The following is a 14184-nucleotide window of genomic DNA, read 5'->3' as shown; positions in this document are numbered from 1 at the left end:
CCTTTAAAATGAAGTCTATTTTGCACACTTATCTTACGTTTTCGGTCAGATTCACAGACCTTCTTCAGGATCGAACTATAAGATTTCAAATTTGCAAAACAGAAATTCCAAAATGTACGTTCTATAATCTTCTCAATCGCGCATGCTCATTATTATTATTTTAATGTCGCCGCCTTCCATGCCGATGCTATTTTGTTTGATTCACGGAAATTTATATTTTGCCCTTTTTCTTTGCACTTGTAAATGTGCCAGGCTTCTGCATACTTTAAAAAAAGTATGCAGAAGCCTGGATGAAGTTTAAAATATGCCATTTAAAGGTATAGTGGAGTTTTTTAAATAGTAATGCAGTTAGAGATATACTAATTTAATTTTCACAAACCTCATTTGCATGTTCAGATATAATATGGCCACTTATACTCTGTGTAGAGTTTGTTTGTAAAGACAATATTTTATTATAAAGAATATAAATATGATAATTTTATCTGGAAATTGGCAACATATCTATCTTTACACTAAATTACTTAAATAATGAAAAATAGCATAATTATAACTCAGTCTGGTATACTTTTCTTTCTATGCTATAAATGTGTTCCTATTTCATTTTTAAGATATTGAAAACTAAGTTGTTATATCTCTTTCAATTTGGCATTCAAGATAAAAAAAAAGATTAGTCATTGTTTATTAATTAAGTAAATGATTTTTACAGTTTTTAAGACTTCAGGGTAAAAAACAGCGAGGAAAAGAAGAGATTCAAATAATAGATATATCTGCAGATCAACAGCTTCCAAATGAAAATCTTTTAATAAAAAATCTTACAGATGAAAGCCTTTATTATTCTTCCAAAAAAAAGGGCAAAATGCCAACAGCACAACAAAGAAGAAAACACCAAATTACTTATCTTGCTTTTCAGGTATTTTGCATAATTTTCTTTATAATTAAAAGATTAAAATTCACTATTTTTCAGAAATTAATATAGAAAAAAAACTACCTCAAAAAATATATTCTTTTGTTACTGGTTAAATCAATTATTTCTAATTTTAATGTTTAAAATGTTCATATAAAAGTGAATGAAAATAAAAAATCTTTTGTTAAGAAGCATGTTTTAATATTGTATTCTTTCTTTTTAAAGGCAAAAGAGAGAGAGCTTGAACTGAAAAATCAGTGGTCCAAAAATAGAATGACTCGTCGTCAGACTCAAGCAAAATATGGATTTTAATCAAGAAAATGAATCATTCTTCAAAACTTTGACGCTTGTTTCTTTAAAAACTACTGTTATAATAAATTTATTACCAATTTGTAACATCTCAAAATGTTAGATAACTACTGCAATATACATACATACATACATATATATAAAATAGAACTAACACAAGAAGACAGCCAGATATTCAAATCAGAAACCCGAATGTCTGGCCGTCTCCTTCTAAGATTAAAAATTAAGAATATTTTTATATTTTTGTTATAAATTATTTTTAATTATATCAATTGAAAGTATTAAATTAATAATAATAAAATATTTTCTGATAGTTAAAATTTAAAATTATATAAATTTTGAATTTGTTCTTTCTTATTGATTGTAAAGAAAGTCACTGAAAATTTCAGAATCAGAAAGAATACTATCTACTATCATTTCACAATCATAATGAATGAAAAAATTTATTATGATGATTTATTATTATTCATTATAACTATGAAATAAAAGTTACTTTAATTTAACCTTCATAATACCATATGAGAAAGTTATTGATTCATAATATGAAAATTTTAGTTCTTTCATATTCACCTTTTATCAATCTATAAGTTTACTAAGCTGAAACTGCATTGTTTCTCTTAGGCCATTAAATTTTTTGCTTAGAACAATTGTCTAATTATTAATGCTTATCTTGTAATTTTTGAATTTCACAAACTATTACACTACTAGAAATTCTCCCGTCAAGCATGATGGAATATTTTTATAAGAAAGTAGAGATTGAAAAATTGAGAAGAGCTTCAAGTTGAGCTTGATGTTATAATGCTGTTTCTGCAGCTCTTGACAAAGCCATTCTTACTTGTTACTCAAGTCAGACTCTTCAGGGTCTCAGTTCTTATTCTTTTAGATCTAGAATTTACCTGACCAATTTTACTCCATTGCTTTCCCCTAGTTTTTGCTATTTTGACAAAATAAGTCTTTTTAATTCCATGTTGATAAAACAAAGATAAATTGTATGTATGTCAATTAGATGAGTGATGACACTTTCTAAATAACAGGTTCTTTAGATCATTACTTCTGGTTTGCTAATAGAACATCACATGGTCATTATGGAAAGATTTTTAAAAAAATTGCTACAGAAGTGACACAATGCAGCTATCTTTTTTTAAAGTTTAAATTCAAAATTTAATGAAGTTTAAAATATGGCATTTGCCAAAATATTTAAAAATGCAACTTAAGGGAATTTCCCTTAAGTTGCATTTTTAAATATGATCACTGATGTCACTACAATATGAGTACACACACACACCTTTTATATTAGTAATAGCCATAAAAGGGAGAAAGTTGAATTTATTTATCAGTATGGCTACTAACTTTAAATAAAAAATCACCCATAAGTTCATATACAAATATAAGAAAACATAAAGACAATGGATTTGTAAGTATCAATTTTAATGAATTATAGATTATTCATTAAAATTGTTGCTTACAAATTCATTGTCTTTATTTATTTATTTATTTTTTTTAATAAAACTTGTCTACACTAAAATAATCGCAAAAACTTCTATACATTTGCAAGCTATCTTATCTCAGTGCATTTATGTTTGTGATCATTAGACATTTGTTCTAAAAAGAAAATTTAAGGATTTTATAAGTGTCCATAATTTGTTACAAATCAAGAAAGGTTTTGATTCATAAAACAAGAACTTTGACAAGGACAAGAAAATATTGAATTTTGAACCAAATCTAGTTTGTAGTAAATTAAAATTTTTATAGACTATTTTTTATTTTCATTGAGAAGCAGAAAAATTAAAGAATTTTGTCTGACTTTCACTCTCAGGTAATAATAATTGGTGATTTTGTATAAGAATTTTTTAAAATTTCATTTTAATTTTTAAATCTATCAGAATAAAATATCTTGATTCAAAGGAATGCTATTCAAATTTTAAAAATAAATTCAATTTTTTTTAAAAAATGGCATAACTTAATACAAATATAAACTTGATGTATTGTTTTAAAGCTATAATTTATCATTAAATAAAATTTGTATGTCTTTTTACCATAAATTCTTTTAATTACATGCAATTCATTACATAATTACATTTAATCTACATTCACTTTTCATCTTCAGTAAAAGTTTTAATTGGTTTATTATTTTTATTTTAAAGAAATTACAAGCAAACATTTATGCTGCTGCTTTCTTATTTGTTATACACTGCTGAATAAATACATTTGTGTTTAATTTTTGTGTATTATTTGTACTTAGTTAAAAAAGATAATATGAACATTTTCAATATCTAGTTCACTTCTGTATTCCAAATTAAATCACTTGATTGATTATATTGGTGATATTTAAATAATTGTAAGAAATTTTTTTAATAATTATTGTTCTTTATTATTATTTATAAATTACTTAATCCTTACATAAGGATGTAAACATGTTAATATATTTGTCATGGGTTTTCAAGATATATTAAATCTTTATTTTAAAAATTTCAAACATTAAATATGCATGTTCTCTTGTGACAAATGACCCTATAAAAGATATCTTGATTATTTTTAGAAAGCAATAAAATCTGATCTTACTTCTTACAGAATTTCAGATAGACAGACATATTCAATGTATTTTATGATGTGAAATAAATGAATTTTTAGATACAAATAAGTGATATATGAAAATAATTATCTGAATCTAAAATTTAATTATAAGCTCATTTTTTAAATTTTTATCAAAATTCCATAAGATTTTATTGTATATAAGTTTGATGTGCATAAACATAATAATCATACAATATTTACTTTTTAATTTAATTGATAATGTATTATTAATTATCAAATGTATTTAATTCATCATGTAACATTTCATAATTTAAGAAGTAATTATACCAATGATCAGAATTCTGCATATAGATGTATTAGGTAATAAAGTACAGTGATTCTGATGATTTGTATGAAAAATAATTCATATTAATGATCAAATTAATAGTTTATCATCATAAATAAGATTATTTCATCAAGGAATTTTGTGATAAAAGATTTGTTTCTAAGGATATATAACTGCATTCAGAATATAGCTTTTAATAGCAAAATGAAATAAGAATTGCACTGAAAAATATCATAAAAATTTATGTTAATAATTCAATTCAGTTATTTACAATTGCAGTTTATTTAGTACTGCATGTTCTAAAACTGCAGTCTATAAATACAAATGTACTGTACTTTTAATATTTATGTATTGATTTCATAATAATATAATATTATTATTACTAATATTTGTCACATTTATAATTTAATGAAAGAACAAAAGAAGAATTGATGCCATTTCTTAATAATTTGATGATGTCTGTCAGTTAAGCTAACTTCATACTTTCTGTATTTTTTTTTTTATTTAATTATAACAACACGAAGAATTTTGATTTTTCTGCACATTTAAATGGCATTATGATAGTTATTAACATATTGATTATATGTTGTTTTGATTGTTAGCTATTAATTATATATAATTAATAAATTATATATTATATATAATTGTTTATAGTTTCATAAAAAACTATTTTTGTAATAGTTTTCAATATATTTATTTCTTAAATTTTCATTTTAATTTTAAATTTGAAGGTTTTTTAACAATAAATTAAATACCTTGTGTTTGAAAAATTTTGAATCTGAAAACTTGTTTAATAAAATTAACAGTTTTGACTGTCTTAAGCTTGTCATACACTATGTTGAATCAGTCAGAATTTTTAAATAACAATCATTTGAATGGAATCCTGCATTCTAATTCAGATCAGATTGGAAATGTCACATTGGACTGACAGATTGGAATCAGTTTCCAGAGGTGGAACATTTTGACTGATTCTGAAATGGTGCACATTCTGTAATGTCTCTCTATTGCATTATTCATCGCATACATGCTTTCTGTTTGCAATTGATCATGTTTTGTCATATTGAAAATGACTAATGTTAAGTTAATTTAAGCCAGGAATACCCAATTATTTACATTTCATTAAAAAAAATGAGGCATTGTCTGGAAATGAAATATGTTGGATGAAATCTGTGAAACTCTAAATGGAAATCATAAATAATAACACTTCTGCCCCTAATGTGCAAACAAAATTCATTTTTGTTTGTAAAAAAGTTTTAATCCCAACTGTTTCAGTCCAATGTAATGTGTGGCAAGCTTTAATCATCTTCAAATTCAGAAAGTAAGATAAATATTTTAAAATATTATAAACTCTTGAATGTAATATCTTACTTATTAAAACTGTTTCCTAACCTAAAGATTATTTAGGACCATTAAAATGTTAGTTTTTAAAATAAATTGCTCGGTTAAAGGTTTCTTTTTCAAGTTGTGATTTAACTTTGGTAGTTATTTCCATTCAAATTGATAAATTAACCATGGAAAGTTTTAATTTATTTACATCATTAATAATAATTAAATTTTACATTCCAAATTATTTTCTTTAAATATTGTCAAAATCAACTTTTTTCTGTGTTACATTCTCACTTTATTAAAATTTACAACTTTAAGGTACATCAATATATGATGTAAGGATTGGAGAACACAAAATATTGAGAAATTAATGAATATTATGATTATAAATTTCAATAGTATTAGATTGAAGACTTACTTTTATATGAATTTTTAATTTATAAATCATAACAGTTTAGAAGTAGTGCCTGTTTAATATGCTTTTGCTTAAAATAATTTCTTGTATAATTTGCTGTTTATGAATTTTTATGATTCCTTTTATTTCCATGTATTATAAAATTTTTCATTTAATAAAATGAAATTTTTCAAGTAGCAATTGATTCATCTTCCTTCAAAAATAAAATTTAATGTAGAAAGAAAATCCATTTATATCACTGAATGATTATTATTACTTACCTTGTTTCTACACATTGGTAGAATCTATATACTTTCCATGTTGTTTGAAGCATGGGAAGCATATGGAATAGTGTCAGCATCCATGAATATAAAGGGAGCAATCCTATCCATTCCTCTTGAAATTTCCTGATGGCCCCATCTTGCTTTCACACATATAAGAGCATGCTCTTATTGATTGAGAAAAATCGGCACTATTTCATGAAGACTTAAAAGAACTGAATATTTAAAAAAAAAAACTTTTATAGTATAAGAAACTTTTTAATTTTGAATTTTTACTTCTAAATAGTTACTATATCAGTACATTTACATTTTTTCACTTTTCTTGGAGTTCTTCATTGATATCTTTTGCTTTGGTCACCATCCTCGTCTTTGCTCTCCCTAGTGGTCTAATCATTATCTTTATTGTTATGAGTCTCTCTCAGATTTATCAGTACTACTGTATTGAAATTTATATCTATTAATACATTACCCTTGTTGAAAATATTGCTAGGTATGTCAATTTAACAAATCCTTTAGCTGTCATAGCCTTCTAATTACCAGTATATCTAACAGGTTAGAGTTGAATTTAAATGCAAAGAAACAAGATCTCTTCCAAGTGATACTCTGGGGACTTTAGACAATCCTTATGCGTTTTGGCCCTTGGTGAAATTGCTGAAAGTTTAGTAAATAGTTCTTGACTGACTGATCAAAAGTCTTGTGCATTAAGCATGAAAATTAGTTTTTTTTGTTAGAGCCATTCAAATATGTGGGAGATGTATATAATTTAAGTTATAGAATGGTGACAAAACTTCCTCTTTCTTCAAACCCTATTTAAAAAAACTCTAGCCAACTATTTCAAAATGTGAAAGTAAACCTTTTGTCAATATATACCTTGTCAGCTTGCACTGGACAATTATGCAAATTTCCACTCCTTCCAGCTTTTCAATTGGAGAGGGCTGTGTAATCTCAGCCCCCAATGAAACTAGGGCAACATTGTCAATTACAAAGATGTAGTACATAAAAAATATGTACTATGAAGTTTAAATATATTCTGAGGTATCCAAAACAAGCTGTAAAATATAACAGGTGAATGCTTTGCTGCACATGTCACACAAGGAGTAACGTTGCAATGCTGCACAAATGCAATGTGAAGTATGCTTTTATAAGTGAAACAGAACCTGTGTTTCAGAAATAAAAACAAGCAATTTTTATGTATAAGAACATTCTCTTATTTGTGTGTAAGTATTGTAACAAGACTTTATAAAAATTAGTAGTATGAATGTTTTGATGTGATTATATGATTGATTAAGTAAATATATGAAGCTAAACAGATGGCTAAAATCTAGTTTTTTAAATTAAAAAGACAGCAAAAAAATGATTCAAGTAGTTTAATTTTTAAACTACATTTTTTTTTCCTGTGAAAGCATTGGCTTCAAATTTTCATTTTACTAGGACTTTATGGTGGCTAATATTATTTTATAATGATGATATAAACATCTCCAAATTTATACAATGCATTTAAAAATTTGAAGGGAAAAAAGTATGAAAACTGAATTTTAAATCATTATGTAATATTACAAAGTTCAGAATTACTTCCACTAGGCTTTTATAAAGTATTTTTAAGTTGTTTGAAATTTTTCAAACAAGTCATTACAATTTATCAATATATGCTAAATGATGATTTATTCATTGATTCTTTCTGAACTTTATTTAGTTATATAATAAAATTAGTTGTATTTTTATATTTGAGTAGTCTTTCAAAAAATATTTTTGTTTTATCATTAAATCAATTACTAAGATGAATAAATAAGAAACCTATTCATAATTATTAAAACTAATTTATAACTGTTAAATAATATCAAAAAATTTTAAGCTGCAAATCTAGAAAAAAGTTTGATGTATCAAAGAATATATTTTTTTAAGTATCAAACAATCAACTGCCAAGTTTCAGTAATCAAAATGTTTTGGTTATCTTAACTTAGGAACAAACAAAATTAAAACAACTGATTAAAAACATGCTTTCAGAAAAAAAATTTTGAAAATATTAACACCTATAGAGTAATTTATTGTTAAATACAAGTTATGATAGCCTATTATTGTGCACAACTGCATTTGTTTTAAAGTGGTATACAAAAACTACAAAGGTTATCCAGAAAGTAATACCTGTTTGCCCATAATCACAAAACAAATCTACGTAATTAATTTTTTTATTTTCGTAATTACATATCAATTTAATCATTTTTAAACATAATCACTACTATTGTTAAGCACTTGTCATATCTTGCAACCAGTTTTTGAATGCTGACATCATAGACCTCTGGCATCAAGCCCTTTAACCACTGCTTGACTGTATTTCAACTCATTGGCACTGGCAAAGCACTTTTCTCCCAGAAACTCCTTCAATTTCCCAAATAAGTGACAGTCACTGAGAGTCAAGTCTAGACTGTAGGCAGGATGCTGCAGAACATCCCATTTGAAGCAGGTATGTGATTTGCTGAGCCGTGCAAGGATGCTCATCACCATAATGTGCCACACCACTTATTTTGAAAGGCCCTGCAAAGCCTATCACAATGTCACCATACAGTGCATAGTATTTGATGATTGTTTTTGGCATTCAGAAACCAATGAGTGGTTGATTTTGTTAATAAATTAATAAGAAGATAATTTAATCGTGTAAAATCTAAAGTACTGTACAAACCATTTAATATCAAATGCATTTTTTTTTGTTTAATAGTCTTTCAAAATCTTTTAAAGTATTTTGTGATTTATGGAGCAGTTATAAATCACTTTATTATATTTATAACACTTGTTTATTGTTTTATTGTAATTTTCATGCAAATGGAAAAACTTTTTAAATTTTTTTATAAAATTTCTTAAGATATATTTTAAATACTTTACTTGCTTTTAACGTGGAAAAAGTATTTATTGTATTTAAACTATTTTTCATAATAATAACTGTGGCAATGTATAACTAAGTCTGTATGCCAGATATATTGATAGTTTGCTGATTATATGAATATGTCCTACATCCAGCTGTTTGTCAATTATATTAACTCCATCCCATTTGGCCTTACATTGAAGCTTGAACAAGTGGCACTGATGTACATTTTTTCAATGTATTTTTCTTTCTTAGGAATTCCAACATTTACAAGAAGCCCTCTTAAAACCTTTTTTTCATTCCTTCTTATACCCTGGACCTCTCATGATCAACTCCATTACAAGCTGGTGGCCTTTAGGGCTCTGATTAGATGAGCCCACACACATTGTCAGGATGTATGAGACAGAAAGCATAAGTTGAATTACATCATATCTTGGTGAATGGTGAGATTTTAAGCCTCAGATAATGAAATCTCTGATGGATTCTGGTTGAAACTAAGAAATAAACCAAAGGATACTTCAAAGGCTGAGTATACAGTAATTGATTACACATCTCCCCTTCAAGACATCATTTGAGAGATAAGCAGGACTAGGAGCTACAGAATTATTCATAAAAGGAACCCTAAAATCTTTAAAAATCCCATGTAATGACAAAGATTCTCCCTTCTCATTGCATATCCATGGAGTTTATACTGTTCCCATCAACAACCTTAGAGTAATGATTTACATTATGTTGGATTGGAGACCCATGAGATCTCTATGTAAGATTGAAAGAACACCAAGAGTTTACATCCAGCCATAGCCTTGGCAGCTTATGTCCTCTCAGATTTCAATTCTGTCAATTTCGACTGGGACCAATCCAAAAATCATACAAAATGTTTGGATCCAATACTGCATTTGATACACAGAAGTGTTACGTATTTTCAAATCAGTTCATCTCACAGGCAATCAACTGCAAGGATATCAACCTTCCTGTCTACAGCATGTCTATATTTTGTTGTATGTATGTATGTATTGTTACAAACAAAAGTACAGTGGTATCTTGGTATACGTCTGCTTTAGAATACATCAAATTTGGAATACATCCTGTTTGGACGAAACAAATTTTGCTCGGTATATGACTTAATTCAATTATACACGCCATCTATGAAGAAGTAGCACTATCGGTGTACTAGACCAGACTAGACGTTCGTGATGTCACAGTTTATAACTTTGTTAAATTTCTTCTGATTTTAATTTGTAAGTAAAATTTTATTATTTTTTAATCATGAATTGCAAAAAGGCAAATGAAAAGCAACAGAAAACTAAAAAATGACTAGAATCACAATGGAACTGAAAAAAGAGATTGTTGAAATATGAAGGTGGCATGCGTGTTCGAGATTTTAACTGTTGCATACCATATTCCGATAACGACGATATCGACAATCGTGAAAAATAAAGACATTATTAAATTTGCTAACGTTGCTTAAATCAATTTCTAAACAGAGATCAAAGACATTCGATCATGTTGAGAAATTGCTTTTGCTTTGGATAACTGAAAAACAGTGTGCTAGACACATCATATCAGAAGCAATTATTTGCGAGAAAGCTAAAAAGATACATGCTGATCTCATGAAAAATCAAGCAGGAACTAGCCAGGAAAGCAAGGTGTTTAAAGATGAGAACAGATTAATAATTTTTGCATTACTTCTTATGGGAAAGATTGGTTTGGTATAAGTCCAAACATCAGGACCGGATTAAGGTCTTATACCAAGGTTCCACTGTATAGAAAAATAAATATACTGATGAATATAAGATCAGTGCCTCTACAGACATTAGCAGTAGCCATAGGTTACATGGGGTTTAACTCAAAGTTTTCCATGTCTATATATGTTGCAGTCAAACCAGTTTTTAGTTAGAACACGTTTTAACAAGTTGAAACTAGTTTTTACTGGATGTCTTTGTTAAAACCAGTTTTGTCTAGTTAAAACTAGTTTTAACTCAAATTCATTTTTGACTAGCAGTAAATTCTAGTTTTAACTACACAAAACTGGTTTGTCTAATTACTGTACATGTTTTGATTTTAGTTAAAACTAATTTTAGCTACATAAATATGTTTGGGGGAAATAAATAAAGTTTTGTATAGTGATTCGGGGGAAGATGCCTAACATTTTGCTTATGAAGGAAATTATAGCGCTTATTTGGGTTTTCGAGCCCTCTAATGAAAATATCATATTCTGGAGTATGTTTTTCAAATAAAACTTTGGAATTTATTAAAAAGAAATTGTATATTGTGTTTGCAATGATGACTTTTTCACTGTCTGGCATTTTAGGCATCTCACCCCAAGTATCCGGGTGAGATGCCAAATGCCATTAGGGTAAGATAACAAATATAATTGCATAAAATTAATTTTTGAATTTCTTAACCAAATTTAATTTATCGCATATGTAGTACAAAGTACTTCATAGCAAGTATAACAGCACAGTATAAGTATTGTTAAGTTTCCGCCCGTTCTAACGTGTTCTATAGCTAGCTGAAAGCTTTTTTCAGTCCAAAAACTTTTTTGAGAAGTCCTTATATAATTTCTATGCATATCCTGCAATAAAACGAGAAAACAAAAGTTTATTAAAAATAGGCATATTGGAAATCAATTAACAAAAAATAGGCACGTTACCCCAAGAAAAATGTGGCATATTTTCCATTTGTTGGGGTAAGATGCCTAGTAGAGTCACATGCTCCAGCATGTCCGATCGGGATCGGCGGTAGCTGACAATGGAAACTTTAGAACCTTAACTACATCACACATTAATTGTTTTTAGCAATTTTTAATAAATTCCATTTTAACTTTTAGTTTAAAATTATTCTAGAAACATTTCACAACAAAAACTTCGTTCTTATCTAGCTTTTATTCTTCTCGGATGTAGAAAATGAAGTAACGGTAGCCAACTACAGCTTTCCGCACTCAATATTGGCCCAACGATTCATCATACAAATACATGACAATATGTGACGTCACCGTTTGAAAATATCAAAAATTAGGCATCTTCCCCCGCTTACCATCTTACCCCAAATCACTCTATATGTTGCAGTCAAAACCAGTTTTTAGTTAGGATGCGTTTTAACAAGTTACCCTTTATACTGGATGTCTTTGATAAAACCCATTTTGTCTAGTTAAAACTAGAATTTACTATTAGTCAAAAATGAATTTTAGTTAAAACGGGTTTTATCAAAGACATCCAGTATAAACTAGTTTTAACTAGTTAAAACGCATTCTAACTAAAAATGGGTTTTGACTGCAACATATATATGTATATCCTTTGTTATATATTTTACTTTGCATTTTGATTTATGTATTTTTTATTTTTAATTGTCCAGTTTTCTACATTTGAATTGTATGTATTCCAGAATGTCATTTGAATAACTGCTGTGTTTGTTCTTTGTGATGTAATTAAAAACAAAGATTATCCAACTAAGTATTAAATGAATTTTCAAATATCTTTTATAAAATGTTAATATAATATGAATTATACTGAAATAAACATACGCATTCCAATTTTTTGAAACAAATAATTTGTTCTAATTTTTTAATTTCTTAAAATGAATATTTAAAAACTGCTCAGTATTTTTGTATAGTTTTTTTAATTAATTACAGTCAAACAACAGGTTAATTAGATACATAAATTATTAGACGATATGATTTAAAATTTTATAAATTTAATTTTGAAAATTAGGAAAGACTGGAATTGAGATTATGACAATTTTTTGACACAATTATATTATTCAAACTGTAATTTTGAAAACTGAATCATGTATTTTAAGTTTTAGTTATTGTTGTCTCTTAGATTAGTATTATAACTTAGCTGTCAAGAGAATAATAAAGTTTTTTTTAGCAATTGAATTTTAAATGAGTAAATTATACTTATTTCTGAATAAAGTATGAGTTAAGCAGGTGCAGCATTAGGAGGTAAGCAAGATAAGCATCACATCTGATGTCTTAACAAATAAAATTGTAAAATTAATGTTTTTCATTTCTACATGTTTATTTTTAAAGGAGTTGAAATTATTTTTATACCTATTTTCTATATACAGAAATATTAACTATTGAATAAATGTTTTATTGATTTTGAATTGGTGACTGCACTTACATTGCAGTGACATCTTCAACCTTGTTTAGTTTATGCTTGATGATGGAATTTCCCTTAAGTTGCATTTTTAAATATTTTGGCAAATGGCATATTTTTATCTTTTCTTAAAGATAAAAATTTGTTACAGAAGTGACATGATGTGGCTTTTTTTTTTAAACTCTCCATAGTGACCACATGACAGTCTATTATCCAATAGGAAGTAACAATCTAACAAACCCATTAGCTTCAATCTCTACTTTCCCATAAAAAGTATTCTGTCATGCTTGATGGGAGAATTTCTAGTTATAAATTAATAACAACTTTAAATTAAATTATTATTTTACAGACTTCCAAGTAAACTTCCAAACTATGCATTCTGGATTGTCATTCATCCAGAAACGAGAGATGGGCAGGGCTGCGTATTTAGATTTAGCATATGTTATTTCTGTTGATTTTGTATCTTCATTCCTTGTTATACAGTAGAACCTCGAAAACTCGGCCTAATGTGGACCGAAGGGTGGCCGAGTTTGTGAAAATGCCGGGTTATCGGAAATGGGGTTAAAAAAATAAGTGCGAGTGTTTCCTCAGAAAACACTGTACTGTACTTGTATGTATTGTTTACTTGAAAATATAACAGAGAATAAACTGCCCAAATACCCTTAAACAGAGGAAAAGTACATCCTTTATGAAGGCATAGAGCCTTTACTACATGAAAATGAAAATTAATGAATACACTGTGTACAGTGATTTACCTGATAAGACAGACCCCAGAAAAATACTTTATGAGAGCTTTTATACTTTTATAAAGCTGTCTATAATGAAAATTAATTAACTAAGGATTTTTTTGCCCTGCCAGGGTGTGGCCGAGTTATCCGGAGTGCCGGGTTATCGAGAGCCGAGTTTTCGAGGTTCTACTGTATTAAAATCCCATAAATTTCATTCATTTGAAATAAGTGACATTTCACATTTATTGTTATAAATGATGTCCTTGTCTCAATTCCTATGTGATTTATTTATTAAATAAATCATAGCTAAAGACATATGTTTCAATTCATATCTTTAGCTTTATGATGGACTTAATTTGTTAATAAGCACATTTGCTTTCTGTAATTGGTATAAAGGTATAAACTAAACATTGTTCTAAACCAAA

General features: G+C 27.4%; 1 long non-coding RNA gene across 1 annotated transcript; it reads left to right on the top strand.

Annotated features, from left to right (window-relative positions):
• Positions 1-616: 616 nt before the first annotated feature.
• Positions 617-1199, top strand: LOC111614437. The gene is made up of 2 exons (XR_002754931.1): positions 617-910; positions 1130-1199. It is a non-coding gene; the product is annotated as an uncharacterized LOC111614437 (long non-coding RNA).
• The last annotated feature ends 12985 nt before the right edge of the window (positions 1200-14184 follow it).

The sequence above is a fragment of the Centruroides sculpturatus genome, unplaced genomic scaffold (genome assembly GCF_000671375.1).
Source record: "Centruroides sculpturatus isolate CEXI.00-Female unplaced genomic scaffold, Cexi_2.0 scaffold1980, whole genome shotgun sequence".
NCBI classification, from domain to species: Eukaryota; Metazoa; Arthropoda; class Arachnida; order Scorpiones; family Buthidae; genus Centruroides; species Centruroides sculpturatus.
Note: the sequence above shows the minus strand (reverse complement) of the source record. Positions and strands in the feature narration are given on the sequence as shown.